The 14,110-nt window shown below is 45.2% G+C and overlaps 1 protein-coding gene across 1 annotated transcript in view; it reads right to left on the bottom strand.

Moving 5' to 3' along the window:
* IQGAP2 (IQ motif containing GTPase activating protein 2) overlaps positions 1 to 14,110 on the bottom strand; it is a 299,037-nt gene that overhangs the window by 284,068 nt on the left and 859 nt on the right. The window lies entirely within an intron of this gene.

Here is a 14,110-nt window from a genome sequence, read left to right as displayed (position 1 = left end):
TAAAAAGGAAGTTCTACAACTTGGATGAACCTTGAGGACATGAGAGTAAGTGAAGGAAGCCAGACACAAAAGGACATGTATCACATGATTCCACGTGTAAGAAATATCTAGAGTAGTCAAAATCCTAGATAAAGTAGAAGGGTAGGTGCCAAGGGCTGCTAAGAAGGGAGCATGGGAAGTTATTGTTCAGCGAGTACAAAGTTTCAGTTAAGAGGAAAAAGCTCTGGAGAAGAATTGTGGTTATGACTGCAGAACACTGTGAATGTACCTGATGCCACAGAACTATACTTAACAATGACTAAAATGGGGGCGCCTGGGTGGCTCAGTTGGTTGAGCGTCTGACTTCGGCTCAGGTCATGATCTTGCGGTTCATGAGTTCGAGCCACGTGCCCGGCTCTGTGCTGACAGCTTGCAGCTTGGAGCCTGCTTTGGACTCTGTATCTCCCTCTCTCTCTGCCCCTCCCCAGCTTGTGCTCTCTCTCTCTCTCAAAAATAAACGTTAAAAAAATGTTTTTAATGGCTAAAATGGTAAATATTGTGTATTTTATGACAAACACACAGAGTGAGAAGTTTTAATTAGGTGGATTTCAAACCTTGGCTGCCCAATGAAATCTCCTATGGAGTTTTAAAATTCATCTATTCATCACCAGTAGTAGGAGGCTGGACATGGTGGCCTCCTGATGTGATGTGCTGGGAGGAAACCACATCACCCATAAGTCATTCATGCCAGGAAAGGGGCCTGGCCCCCTCGGGGGCTTCAGTGTCCCTGAACTGATAGGGAGGTGGTTCAGCCTGGGGAAGACCAAGGTTGGGGGTGGGCGTAATGTGAAAAACCTGACTGGACCGTGGACCCAAACGGTTATAAAGTACGCTCGGGGAAAATTACTTTGGGTTGAATTTCTAATTGGATGGTGGACTTGAACGCATGGTACGGTTGGTACCCGGGATGTGGAGGACAATGTCCTTGGTGGCACGCAACGGGTATTCACTGTCCTGTTCTCTTTGAGGCTTTTGGGGGGTTCAAAATTTTTTATTTAAAAAATAGAAAAAATAAGAATACCTGTACCAGAGTTCTACACCCAAACAGAGTATCTGGGGGATGGGATCCAGGGAATCAACATTTTCTTTGTAAAGCTCCGTGGAGATTCTACTAGGTTGCCAACTATGAATTCCGCAGCTCTAAAACAAGATGTGCTATTACGATAGCATCGTAGGAGTCAAAGCTGTGCTATTAACCTAGCAAGCTGGCCCACTGTTGACACCCAGCAGCCCTGAGAAATCTTCTCAAGCCCTAAATGACCCCAGCTGCCCCCCTTCCACCCCTCCTTTACTTAACAATAAATCACAACATGTCAATTTGGCAAAGAAAGAAGTTCTCTCCTCAGAATTGGGAGACAGAACTGCCTTCCCTAGCTTCATCCCCCCGTTGCTGAACACACAGATTTCCCCTAACTCTTAAGGTAGTTTCCCTTTATGAAACATTGCCCCACGGCACAGGGCTCCAAAACATTAGTGTGTGTGTGTGTGTGTGTGTGTGTGTGTGTGTTAATTTTTATTTTATTTAATTTACATCCACGTTAGTTAACACATAGTACAACATTGATTTCAGGAGTAGATTCCTTAATGCCCCTTACCCATTTAGCCCAACCCCCCCCCACAACCCCTCCAGCAACCCTCTGTTCTCCATATTTAAGAGTCTCTTACGTTTTGTCCCCCTCCCTGTTTGTATATTATTTTTGCTTCCCTTCCCTTGTGTTCATCTGTTCTGTGTCTTAAAGTCCTCATATGAGTGAAGTGATAGGATATTTGCAAGACATTACTCTTGAAAAGTCTTTTCAAGTTTAAAGATCTTACTACTCCTCTCTTGGGTCTGCATTATTTACACTTTCTAGGAAAAGAAATGTTCAGACAGACAAGGAAGGATCTGGCCAAAGATTATGTATTAGTATTTAGAAAGTTCACATGTCACAGGTATTGATACCCAAATTCAAAACGTTGCCTTTCAAACTAGACAAAGAAGAAAAAAAAATGTCATTGCGAATATGGGCCCAAAGACAGCCTGTGTCACAAAACTCAAGTGGCACTGGCTTGGAGGCAGATAGAGGATGAAAGGATGACACTAACATGCCTAAGACTACAGTAAAAAGTTCCTCAAGTGGCAAAATTAGTCCCTGACACGATCACACATACACACACTTGAGTCATTTTCAAAAGCAATGTCCCATACCTCACATCCCTTTTGGGGTAAACATCAACTCATTTTTCAGATAGAGACAGGAGCTCAGGGAAGTCCTACTCCACATCACACAACAAGTAACACCTTAAGCCCCAAGCTCTCAGATGGTCTACGCTACCCTCATCTTCACAGCGCTTGACGCCTCTCATGGTTTCAGGCTTAGAGTATTTCCACCACAGCCACCGCAGGTTTTTAACATAATTCAGGGGACAGTGGCGACTTCCAAGGGGCCAATAAGCTTCTAGACTCCTATGTACTGGGATCTGTGTACTGTTCGCAAATATTTTCCTCCCAATTGGAGTGACTAACATAGCGAATGCAAACTCCAAGTGAAGGACATTCCAAAGCTGCTTTTTTTTACCTAAGGCTCTGATCACACTTGACCCCTGAAGGCAGTGGTCTGCAGACTCCGTGTGAATTACACAGCATCCAGCACTTGTAGTCGAATCAAAGAACAATAGTTAGTGGTCTCCTCTTTTTAGGCTGTGTAGAGTTCTCTTGGTCAGTCAGAAGAATAATCCCTCTGTTGTTAATGGCAGCCATCTTTACCGTCACTGCAGACACGACTTCTTGAGTCATTACTGCTTTTTACCAGTCAGTTCCCATATGTTAAAAACCTAAGGCACCTGGCTGGCTCAGTGGGAAGAGCATGGGACTCTTAACAATCTCAAAGTCCTGAGTTCGCACCTCACTTTGGGTGCAGAAATGACTAAAACAAACCAACAAACAAAAAACCTTAAATAGTTACTGCCCGCCTGGGATTCTTTCCCTGTCGCCATTGCCAAGTTCACCTTGCTGATCTTTATGTTTCTCATCCAGCCTCTCAACGATCTCTATCCCAACTACAGCAGCCTAACAACTATGCATCCTGGCCCTGTCATCACTTCAGCCTTTCCGTCGGTCTCTCCATCCGACTCGCCCTTACACACACACACCTGGAAAATTCGCTCTCCATCGAATGCTTCCATGCCAACAGACCTGCTTTTCAGACTTGTAACTTTCTCAAGGCAGGGTTTATATCCAACAAAAACTTTGCATCTTCATCGGGTAAGGGCACCTATTGGAACTGTTCAACTATAAAAGCATTTTCATAGAAAATTTGAAGAGGAAAAACATTTTTTTTAATTCACCCATTACCTCATTACCTAGATGGAACCACTGTTGACATGATGATTTACTTATGTGCCCAATACTGGGGATACGGCAGTAACCAAAAAAAAAAAACCAGTCCCTACCATTAAGGTGTTTCTTTTATTTTGTCCATGTTTGTCTTCAGAGTAGTCAATATAGTATAGTATTTTTTTAAACTCATTCGCTTGTTATGAAAGGCCCTTGCCAGAGCCTACATTGAAGAGGAACATATAAGCACCATCCTCCAAACTACTGACTAATTCAAAAGAACAGCAGCAAATACCTTTTTGGGGAACAGAGGAAGAAATCTAAAGCTGTATCCACAATTCGTGCCAAATGAAAGGACTTTGTCAACCTGGTTCCAGTGGACAGGTAACTATCTTTTCATTTATGTTTAATTTTTTTCCCTTTGGAAAATAAATCTCTGAAAATAAATCTAATAAAAGCTAAAGCATGTTTGTATTAGCTCTGAAACGACCATTTCTCAGACAAACTTGTAAGAGTTCAGTAGGAGCAAAGCTCTGGGAAGCCACCTTCCTGGATCTTCTATGGGGTAGCACAGATTGGCGGGGCAGGGGCTGAAAGGAGAACTCCTACCCTGTATGGCTGGCTTGATGACCAACACCTCCCAGCCCCCTTACCTCACCTGTGGGAAGCCTACTCAGTCAGCCCAGCGCAGACGTACCCAATGGCCAAGGAGGAGTCAATTAATTCCAGCTGGTCTCAACGGTCTCTTTGTGGGACAGTGAGGAGTAGAGGGGGGATAGAAAACATTTATATGAAACATGCTAGAATCAAAAGCCTGGTAGAAGAGGGGAGCAGAATGAAGAATAATCTGCAAGTGCCAAAGTGGGAAACAGCCTAGATTGTTGATTTCTCACAGCTCCAACACACATCCCAGGTTATACCTAGTGGTTGAGCTTCGCTGGACCCATGAATTTAAGCTTCACTAACTTTCTAGAGGCAGGAAGGCCTGAGGGATGTCAGACAAGTCCACCTCCTCACCTCCCTTCTGAAACCCCACAGCACTAGGCGGACCCTGCTAGCCATGTCAAACTCTACAATGTGATCCAGGCAAAAGGCTAACACTTATTTCAAGTGACTCCTTCCCATCAGGGTATGTTTCCATCATGAACACTTGGGCTTTCAAACCAGCAGCAGTAGCAACAATCAACTGGACCCGAAAAGAGACAACAGGATGCTTAGTAACTGCAGAGTTCCTCACTCAAGTGTGTGACAACTCCACAATCTTTTTTTAAGATGACAGAAAAGTACAGTGCAGGAAGCCAATCCCCATCCAACTTGATTTAGAAACAGGAACAACGTGCATTAGGATTTCTTACACATACACAAACAAGGATAATTTGATCTCCACCCGAAGTAAGATTCATTCAATTTCCATACAGATAACTAAAGCATGTTCTTGTGAGTATCAACTTTCTTAAAATTTTTTTTTTCAACGTTTATTTATTTTTGGGACAGAGAGAGACAGAGCATGAACGGGGGAGGGGCAGAGAGAGAGGGAGACACAGAATCGGAAACAGGCTCCAGGCTCTGAGCCATCAGCCCAGAGCCTGACGCGGGGCTCGAACTCACGGACCGCGAGATCGTGACCTGGCTGAAGTCGGACGCTTAACCGACTGCATCACCCACGCGCCCCGTGAGTATAAACTTTCAAGAGTATGGGCCCATGATTTTTTTCAAGTTAACTCTACCCCAACATGGGGTTCGAACTAACGACATTAAGATCAAGAGTTGCATGGCTCTATCCACTGAGCCAGCCAGGCGGCCCTGGGCCCAGGAGGTGAAGCCCACTTTCTGTTAAGGGGAGAAAAGGGCAAAGAGGTGAGGAGAAACGCAAGGGGCAGTAGCGACGAGGGGGAACCACCATCAGCCTCACCCCCTGCCCAACAGTCAAGGGCTGCCTCTACAGGGGCACATTCTGACCAGGTACGTTCCTGTGTATTAAATCACTTAACCCTCTGAGCAGGGACTGTCCCACCTGCATGTTACAACTGTGGAAATTAAGGCATACAGAAATTAAAATAACTCGCCGAGGTTCCAGAGTATAAAAACAAATCTAAACATTAAACATTTGCCTGCCACTTGAAAGCTGCTCAAATGATCTTTAACAGATAAGAAAAACAAGTTCCTCCTTTAGAGAAACAGTACAGTACAGACACTTGAAGCAAAACCTGTAATAGCAGCAAATATTTATTGAACGTTTTCTCAGTGCCACGGCACCAGGCTCCCAGCTAGGTAATCAAAATAAACATTACTTAAGTATTTGAAATATATGTTGCTTCCATCTCTTGCAAATCAAGTCCTTTAAGATGGACTAAGGAAATGGGTTGACGTTAAGATTGAAATCACATCTGCAAATAAAAATATGAGCATGGAGAAAGTTACCAGGAACTAATCGACCTTAATTTTTTTTTAATGATATAAAAAGGTCTTCCTTCAAAGGTCTGATAGCAATGGATAGCAAAAGGAGAATAACTAGAAGTCATCTGTGGGGATCCCAAGCAAAAAATGCAATCATAGGAATATATACTCTTGTCGGTAATCAATAGCAAAATAAACAGATCTGTAGTTTCCCTGGGACCACTTCTGCCTAGCAAATGATATTTCGGCCAGCATGTTCAACTGTTCTAAAAACTGTTCTAAAAACTGTAGGGGTTCCTGGGTGGCTCAGTCAGTTAAGCGTCTGACTTCCGCTCAGGTCATGATCTCGCGGTCTGTGGGTATGAGCCCCACGTCGGGCTCTGTGCTGACACCTCGGAGCCTGGAGCCTGCTTCGGATTCTGTATCTCCCTCTCTCTCTGACCCTCCCCCTCTCACACTCTTTCTCTATAAAGAAGTGAATAAACATTAAAAAAAATTTTTAAGAAATAAAGATTGAAAAATTAAAAAAACTGTGAATAAGTGAATAAAAAATACTTCAAGTTGTTCTGAAGAGAAAGAGGAAGAGGACATCTTTCAAACCTTACTGTCCAGGAGCCCCCCAAGTATCAGAGCCCGGAATTGCCAGCTTGGGGCCTCCCTTTTACATAGAAAGATTTGCCAGCTCCCTCAGCCTCCCCATTGGCTCCTAAAAGCACTGCCTCCACCTAGAAATCCTTGTGAAGTGGACCTCACTCTCTCCTCAGTGGAGATTTTGGACTTGATCTTCCCCATCACATTTGTTTCCTAGAAGAGAGGAAATAAACCTTAAAGACAGACCCAAATAAATGCTATAATATAAACACAAACTTAGAGAGAAACCAATGCCTGGATTTGCGTGTGGTGCAGGTGTGTGCTCAAATCAAACACAGGAGGAACAAGTAAAACCTTCAGTATTGTACCCATGTGTTTACACTTATTTCACAAAAACCTGCAGGCACGGTGAGGGGGGTAATTGCATATTAGGAACGTCGTTTCTTTCACCTTGGCCCTTGAGCAGTGCAACAGAATCACCTAGAAGGCTCTGCGGCAAGGGTGCTCGGCCGGCCCCCAGTGATGCTCTACTCCTGTTGCTTCTCCAGAAACTGCTCCCTGCAAACCACTGCACTGACAGGAGGAACAGCGGTCAGCTCCTTTCAAACACATGGGCACACACGACCCAATCCAGGACTGTAACATTAAAGAGAGTCCACTTGGAATTTAGTTACATCTCTGAACCTACAAGCCAACTGGAAATGTGGGGTCAGCCATTTTCCATTAGCCATTTTTCTTTTTTTGGGTTTTTATATGAAATTTATTGCCAAATTGGTTTCCATACAACACCCAGTGCTCATCCCAAAAGGTGCCCTCCTCGATGCCCATCACCCACCATCACCTCCCTCCCACCCCCCCATCAACCCTCAGTTTGTTCTCAGTTTTTAAGAGTCTCTTATGCTTTGGCTCTCTCCCACTCTAACCTCTTTTTTTTTTTTCCCCTTTCCCTCCCCCATGGGTTTCTGTTAAGTTTCTCAGGATCCACATAAGAGTGAAACCATATGGTATCTGTCTTTGTCTGTACGGCTTATTTCACTTAGCATCACACTCTCCAGTTCCATCCACGTTGCTACAAAGGGCCATATTTCATTCTTTCTCATTGCCACGTAGTACTCCATTGTGTATATAAACCACAATTTCTTTATCCATTCATCAGTTGATGGACATTTAGGCTTTTTCCACAATTTGGCTATTGCTGAGAGAGCTCCATTAGCCATTTTTCAACCCAACTGGGATGCTGGTCATTTGAAGGCACTATATCTCTAGTGAAATTTGAAATGTAACAACTGTCCCAAGTAATGGAGGAAATGAAGAAAAAAAAAAAAGTGAAAGGGGCACCTGGGGGCTCAGCCAGTTGAGCGTCTGGCTCCAGCTCAGGTCATGATCTCAGGGCTCCTGAGTTCAAGCCCTGCATTGTGCTCTCTGCTGTCAGCAAAGGGCCTGCTTGGGATTCTTTTGCTGCCTCTCTCTGCTCTCTGCCCCTCCTCTGCTCTGCCATGTGCACACGTTCTCTCTCAAAAATAAACAAACGTTAAAAAAAAATAAGTGACAGAAACCCTGCTGTTGTCAAGATACTCTTCTCACCTCATCTCAGAGAATTTACCTTCTGCCATGGTTTAGAGTTAGCTGTGCACTTCCCGGGCCGCAGTCAGTCAGGGCCCCATAAGGTCCGCGTCTACCTGCCTCTGAATTCATTGAACGCCTTCAGTACCATACGCATCATCCTCACGCAGCATCTTCGGTCCTATCCTGAGCCAAAGCATCTGATAAATGAGCCCATCCGTAGGCATCCCCAAACCTAGAAGCATGGTGTGGGCATCTGCGAGCAGCACAGGGGACCCAAATGCCCACGTGCACAAACTTCACCGGACCCCCGCAGTTTCCAGCACCAGCCTTCCCACAATTCCTTGAGAAATCCCCTTCCAGCTACACCACCCTGCCCCAACATCTATCCTACAACCTAAGCTTCAACCCCAGACAAACTACCCACACAACAAATACAGGGGGATGCCTTTCACCTTTACCTCCCACCTTCAAGGTCTTGTTCAAATTCACAATTCGTGAAGCTTGCCTGTTGCCCCCTCCTAATCCACCCTGACGTCTTCCCTTCCACAGAACTAGTAAGTGCACAAACAGAAGTATAAGCATCAGTCTTTATCTTCCAGGTTCTCACAGGCTGTGCCCATCTTCGTCATTTTCCTTTCATCTGAACCTGCTGTACTTAGTAGGTGCCCTGTTAATGGAAATTACCACCACACGTTTCGTGCTGTGTGCCAGAAACCACATCAGCCACCATTACAGGAATATAAACCACCACCCTCCGAGGTACAGGAGAAAAACCCTAAGGCTACTCAAGCACTTAGTGCCCAAATAAGGATCCAAACCCACATCTACTCCACCCCAAACCTTTTGCCATTTCACAGACGCCATTCTTCGGCCTTTCAAGGGAGAAATAAACTATTAACAGTCAAGTGAACAAGTCTGGCTCACCTATCAGTCACCTCATCACAAACTTCTGCCTGATTTCTCATCAACCCCGGATTTTAAGGCATGGCCAGTATACATAATACAAGTGCATTTTACAAATTATCCTATTTGGATTCACTGGAGCATACCTCTGTATTATGGAAAAACTGTTCTTTCATTTTAGTGCCTCACAGTCAGATGGGAGGTCTCTACACATATATAAAATCCTTTGATGAAGTCTGGACGTGCTCTATAAAAAAGCTCAGGTATTCTTGTATGCTTTTCTTAAGGGTGGGGAGGAAACAAAATCCAGTTTACACAATACCATGCATCTGCTTTTTTTTTCATTTTCTTTTTTTTTTTTTTTAACGTTTATTTATTTTTGAGACAGAGAGAGACACAGCACGAACGGGGGAGGGGCAGAGAGAGAGGGAGACACAGAATCTGAAGCAGGCTCCAGGCTCTGAGCCATCAGCCCAGAGCCCGACGCGGGGCTCGAACTCGCGGACCACGAGATCGTGACCCGAGCTGAAGTCGGACGCTCAACCGACTGAGCCACCCAGGCGCCCCTTTTTTACATTTTCTTAAGGTTTATTTATTTTGAGAGAGAGAGAGAGAGAAAGAGAGAGAGAGAGAGAGAGGTTGGGTATGAGCAGGGAAGGGGCAGAGAGACAGAGGGAGACCCAGAATCCCAAGCAGGCTCCATGTCGCTAGCACAGATCCCAGTGAGGGGCTCAAACTCACTAACTGTGAGATCATAACCTGATCTGAAATCAAGAGTAAGACGTACACCAACTGAGCCACTCAGTCGCCTCACCGTGCATCCACTTTTAGAAGAGCACACTAGCCAAATAGCTACAGGTTTGGTGACTTTGATAAAATGACGACACACCAGAAAGACAAAGAGGTGGAACCCCTATGAGTACTTCAGAGAAGACAAACTGGCAATAGCCACTGAGCAAAGCCTTCAGGCCCTGGTAACACCAGCTGTCAAGTTGGGGTCACCAGCCAGCTGTGTGGCCTTGAGACGTTATCTTGGATTTCAGCTCCTCTGTGAAATGGGGAGACCGCTGGCCCTCTCAAAGGTACTAATAAGCAGATGGTAACAAGTGCTCATGAGAAGAACCAGCTCTTGCCAAGTGCACAACCTGAATGCCCATGCTCAAGTGCCTGCCCTGTGGAACTATAGCTGACCAGCCAACAGAAGTCGAGTGGACTCTGTTTCTCCACTGGTTACCATGAAGACTTGGTGCATCAGAACTGTTTGTATAGTAGACTTTTAAGCAAGTTGTTAAAAAGCTTGCCTAGCGGGAGGGTAAGGGGCAACGGCAAACCAATGGTTCCCTAGAGAAAAAAGGGGGTTAACTGACCCCCTAAATACTAAATTCTAAAACAACCTTGGTATTACAAGCTTAAACTCTCCCAAACAAGTCATTTTGGCTAACAACACGTGTAATTAAAGTTAAAAGCATACTAAAACCACACTTTGGCTGTTGACCTTGAAGATCCTTTGGCAAAACTCAATCAAAACAAATAGCCCATGAAGGAATAACTTGACTTTTCGTCTTGTTACCCACCCCAGTACTCCAGCTATCAGGTGATTTAGAAATCTCGCTGCTGAAACAAGAGCATTATCCAACAAACAAAACGTTCACCACCTCAGCCAGAACAGCCCCACCCCCACCCCAGCACACTTGCGGCTGGCACACGCTTCTGCTAGGCTCCTGTTGCATTTTCTCAAAGAAACAGGGTAACACTGACAACTATTCGTTTTAGGATGTTTCTCATGAGAGAAGTCTGCAGAGGGTAGAAAACCACAGTGCTTGCCAAAAACACATTGATTACTACCCCTCCCCCCCACACACAGTAAGTACCTAAACGCTGACTGGTATCAGCTCTGAGATCATCAGAGCGCAGGGTCATCTTTTGCTATCAGTGACGTTCTTAACTCTCAAGTAACTGGAACAAAACTTTTGACAGATCATGGTGGCAGTGTGTTTTGACAATTATTTTGGCTAATTCATTATCGTTCATTACGAGAGCACAAAAATTACTTGCAAATCATGCCTACCCATCAGTGTCACTTAAATTTGGTTTTGAGTGTAAAAACATACCCTAGTTATCTTGTACAACATTCTGGTTCTAAAGTAGTAAAGCTGGGGCACCTGGGTGGCTGAGTCAATTAAGCATCTGACTCTTGATTTCGTCTCAGGTCATGGTCTCACAGTTTGTGGGATTGAGCCCGGCATCAGGCTCTATGCTGACAGCACAAAGTCTGCTTGGGATTCTCTCTCTCTCTGCCCCTCCCCTGCATTCTCGCTCTCACTCTCGCCCTCACAAAATAAACAAACATTAAAAAATAAATTAGAAAGCAATTTCCACCTTTCCTTTTTGCCACTTATTCCCTGCAGCACTACATGAATGAGCTGGTATTTCAGCTTTGTTCGGTATTCACAGGATACAAAATAACTTCATAGGTTGCAGGAGAAGGTGGCCAAAGTGGAAAAGCAGGGATTAAATGGAAAAATGATTTAATTTTAATTCCGGGCTCCCATGTGCCAATCAAAAAGACTTCAGCAATGTTTCATGTCCGAAATCCGAGATGAGTGCCTTCATGGACACTCATTGAGAAACCCCTCAAGTGCAACTTACTATGTGGTATTTTACCCGCACTCAGCCTGGTGGAAAACAGCCCTGAGTTCAGTGAATTAACTTTGTACAAAAATTACTAAATTAAATGACATTTCAAGAGGAAGAGAGATGGCAGAACAAAAAAATATACCTAAAACAAGTTTAATACCAACTACTAAAAAGTTGTTCACAAAGTCCAGTCTCAAATACCTTTTACTCAGAATGTACGGTACTGGAAGTTAAGTTACAACAACGTATCAAATAAATTTATTATTTATTTTCAAGAGATAGAGCATAAGCAGGGGAGGGGCCGAGAGAGAGGGAGACACAGCATCTGAAGCAGGCTCCAGGCTCCGAGCTGTCAGCACAGAACCCCATGGGGACTTGAACTCCCGAACTGCATGATCACGACCTGAGCCGAAGTCAGTGGCTAAACTGAGCCACGCAGGTGCCCTATTCTGTTCATTTAATGTCTGTCATTTAATGTCAGGGGTAATACCTGTTTGGTATAGTTTGAGGTCTCGTTAAACTAAACCTGTATTCACCAAACTCAGAAACCAGAAGAAGCACAATTCTGTAATCAACACACCAAGGACAGTGCATTTTCCTTCATTCCTTTGCCAGCTTTCCTGTAAGGAGCTCACAGCACTGTTTGCAGTCTCATGTTGACAGAGCCCCAAAATCAGACCACCACCAGAAATGATGTATTCTAACACATCAGAGAGTCTCCTTTTGCATGAATAATGAGTGTTCCTTAACATTGACTAACACGGAGGTATATTCAACTAGATTTTTTCAAAGAAACTATGAGCCTACAACCATTCATGAGCCTAGCAGCAAAATAAAGAAATGTTCATGTTAATGACATACAGCCTATTTTACTGAAGTCTGAATATTTTAGGGTGACCATAAAGTCTAGAAACTATCTGGGGTGCCTGGGTGGCTCAGTCGGTTGAGTGTCCGACTTTGGCCCAAATCATGATCTCACAGTCCGTGGGTTCGAGCCCCGCATCAGGCTCTGTGCTGACAGCTCAGAGCCTGGAGCCTGCTTCCAATTCTGTGTCTCCCTCTCTCTCTGACCCTCCCCCGTTCATGCTCTGTTTCAAAAATAAATAAACATTAAAAAAAATTTTTTTTTAAAGTCTAGAAACTATCAAACACTTTTAGTCAATGACCAAACAACGCCAGCACTTTGTGAGCTAGGGGAAGACAAATGGGAGTGTTTCCAACAGGTGGCACCCCACTCCATTACACCAGACTCATGCGAGAAATGGAACAATTATTTCCAAAGAAAGTGGCTGGGGTGCCTGGGTGGCTCAGGTCATGATCTCACGGTTTGTGAGTTCGAGCCCCGCGTCGGGCTCTGTGTTGACAGCTCGGAGCCTGGAGCCTGTTTCGGATTCTGTGTCTCCCTCTCTCTCTGCCCCTCCCCCACTCGTGCTAGGTCTCTGTCACTCTCAAAAATAAATCAACATTTAAAACAAAACAAAACAAAGTGGCAGTGTGGCGTGTTCTTCATGCTTCTGAGATCTGAACCTCCTTGGTTGCGTTTCTGACGTGGGCTAGGTCCACAGGTGTATTTGATGAAAATCAGGCACCATCACAGATCCATCTGTTTCTGCATGTGAAAACGTTACACTAACGCACTTCATTCACTCCAACTTTGCACGCACATTGAACTCCTGAGAGATGACCCACCAAATACATCATGCTTTAAAATGTGCATCCAAAGCCATTGCGGGGGGGAGGGGGGTCTATTTGCCTAGTTTCCAGAACGGGGTCGTCTTAAAATTTGACACAGTGAAGCTACCATATGTTCCGAGAGCTTGTCACACAAATAAGAGGCTTTCACCAACCTGTGGGTGACACCACACACACTGAATGACCACAGCATGGCTCCTCGAATCCAAGGAGCTCTGCTGTCTGTGTGCTTTACTACAGTGTCATTAAGGCTGCAAAGAACCGGGTCCTGGCGCGTTGTTTAATGCATTTCCCTGCTGTACGGAGTCTGCAGCTGGCTCCTCAGGCTTCTTCCTCATTGCCATACACCAAACGGGTCACATGGCAAAACTAACTTCCTATCTCTAACTCTCCATTCCAAGACTAATGGGGAGAAAGAACTTACACACGTTAACTCCTCCCCTCCCACCCCGCCCTCCCAAGCGCACAAAACAACCCTGCAGCAGGTATCACCACCTTCACCCAAACCTGATTCCTCTACCCCAAGGCCAGCCAGGGCAAAAGATTAACCAGTGGTCTTCAGCCATGGGTTCACTGACAGGGCCTGCGATGGACGCCAACTTTTTGTTTGTTTTAAAGGAAATACTTCCTGGCATGTTTAGCCAAGACTCTGAACTCTGTACATGAAGCCACGTGGTTGGTGCTAATCTGGCTCCATCTACTCACGATCCGCCAAAGCAACCTCTTTCCGATGGCAACAGCCCCTGGCTGGGTAAATCGACACCATCTCGTTCAAGTCACACGGGCTCCGACCGGATCCTGGGGAGCCTAGCTCTGCGTCCTCTCCCCATGGCAGTCCTGGCAGGGTCACAGGGCAGCAGGGAACAGAGGGGTTGGGCCCGGAGGTGCTCCTTTCAGCAGCACCAGAAAAGGACTCACGCCAATGGGGCGCAAACTGGCTCTTTCAGCTCACGTGCAGCTCGAGGGAGC

The sequence above is a fragment of the Felis catus genome, chromosome A1 (assembly GCF_018350175.1).
Source record: "Felis catus isolate Fca126 chromosome A1, F.catus_Fca126_mat1.0, whole genome shotgun sequence".
Classification (NCBI taxonomy): domain Eukaryota; kingdom Metazoa; phylum Chordata; class Mammalia; order Carnivora; family Felidae; genus Felis; species Felis catus.
This window is presented reverse-complemented; position numbering and strand designations above follow the sequence as displayed.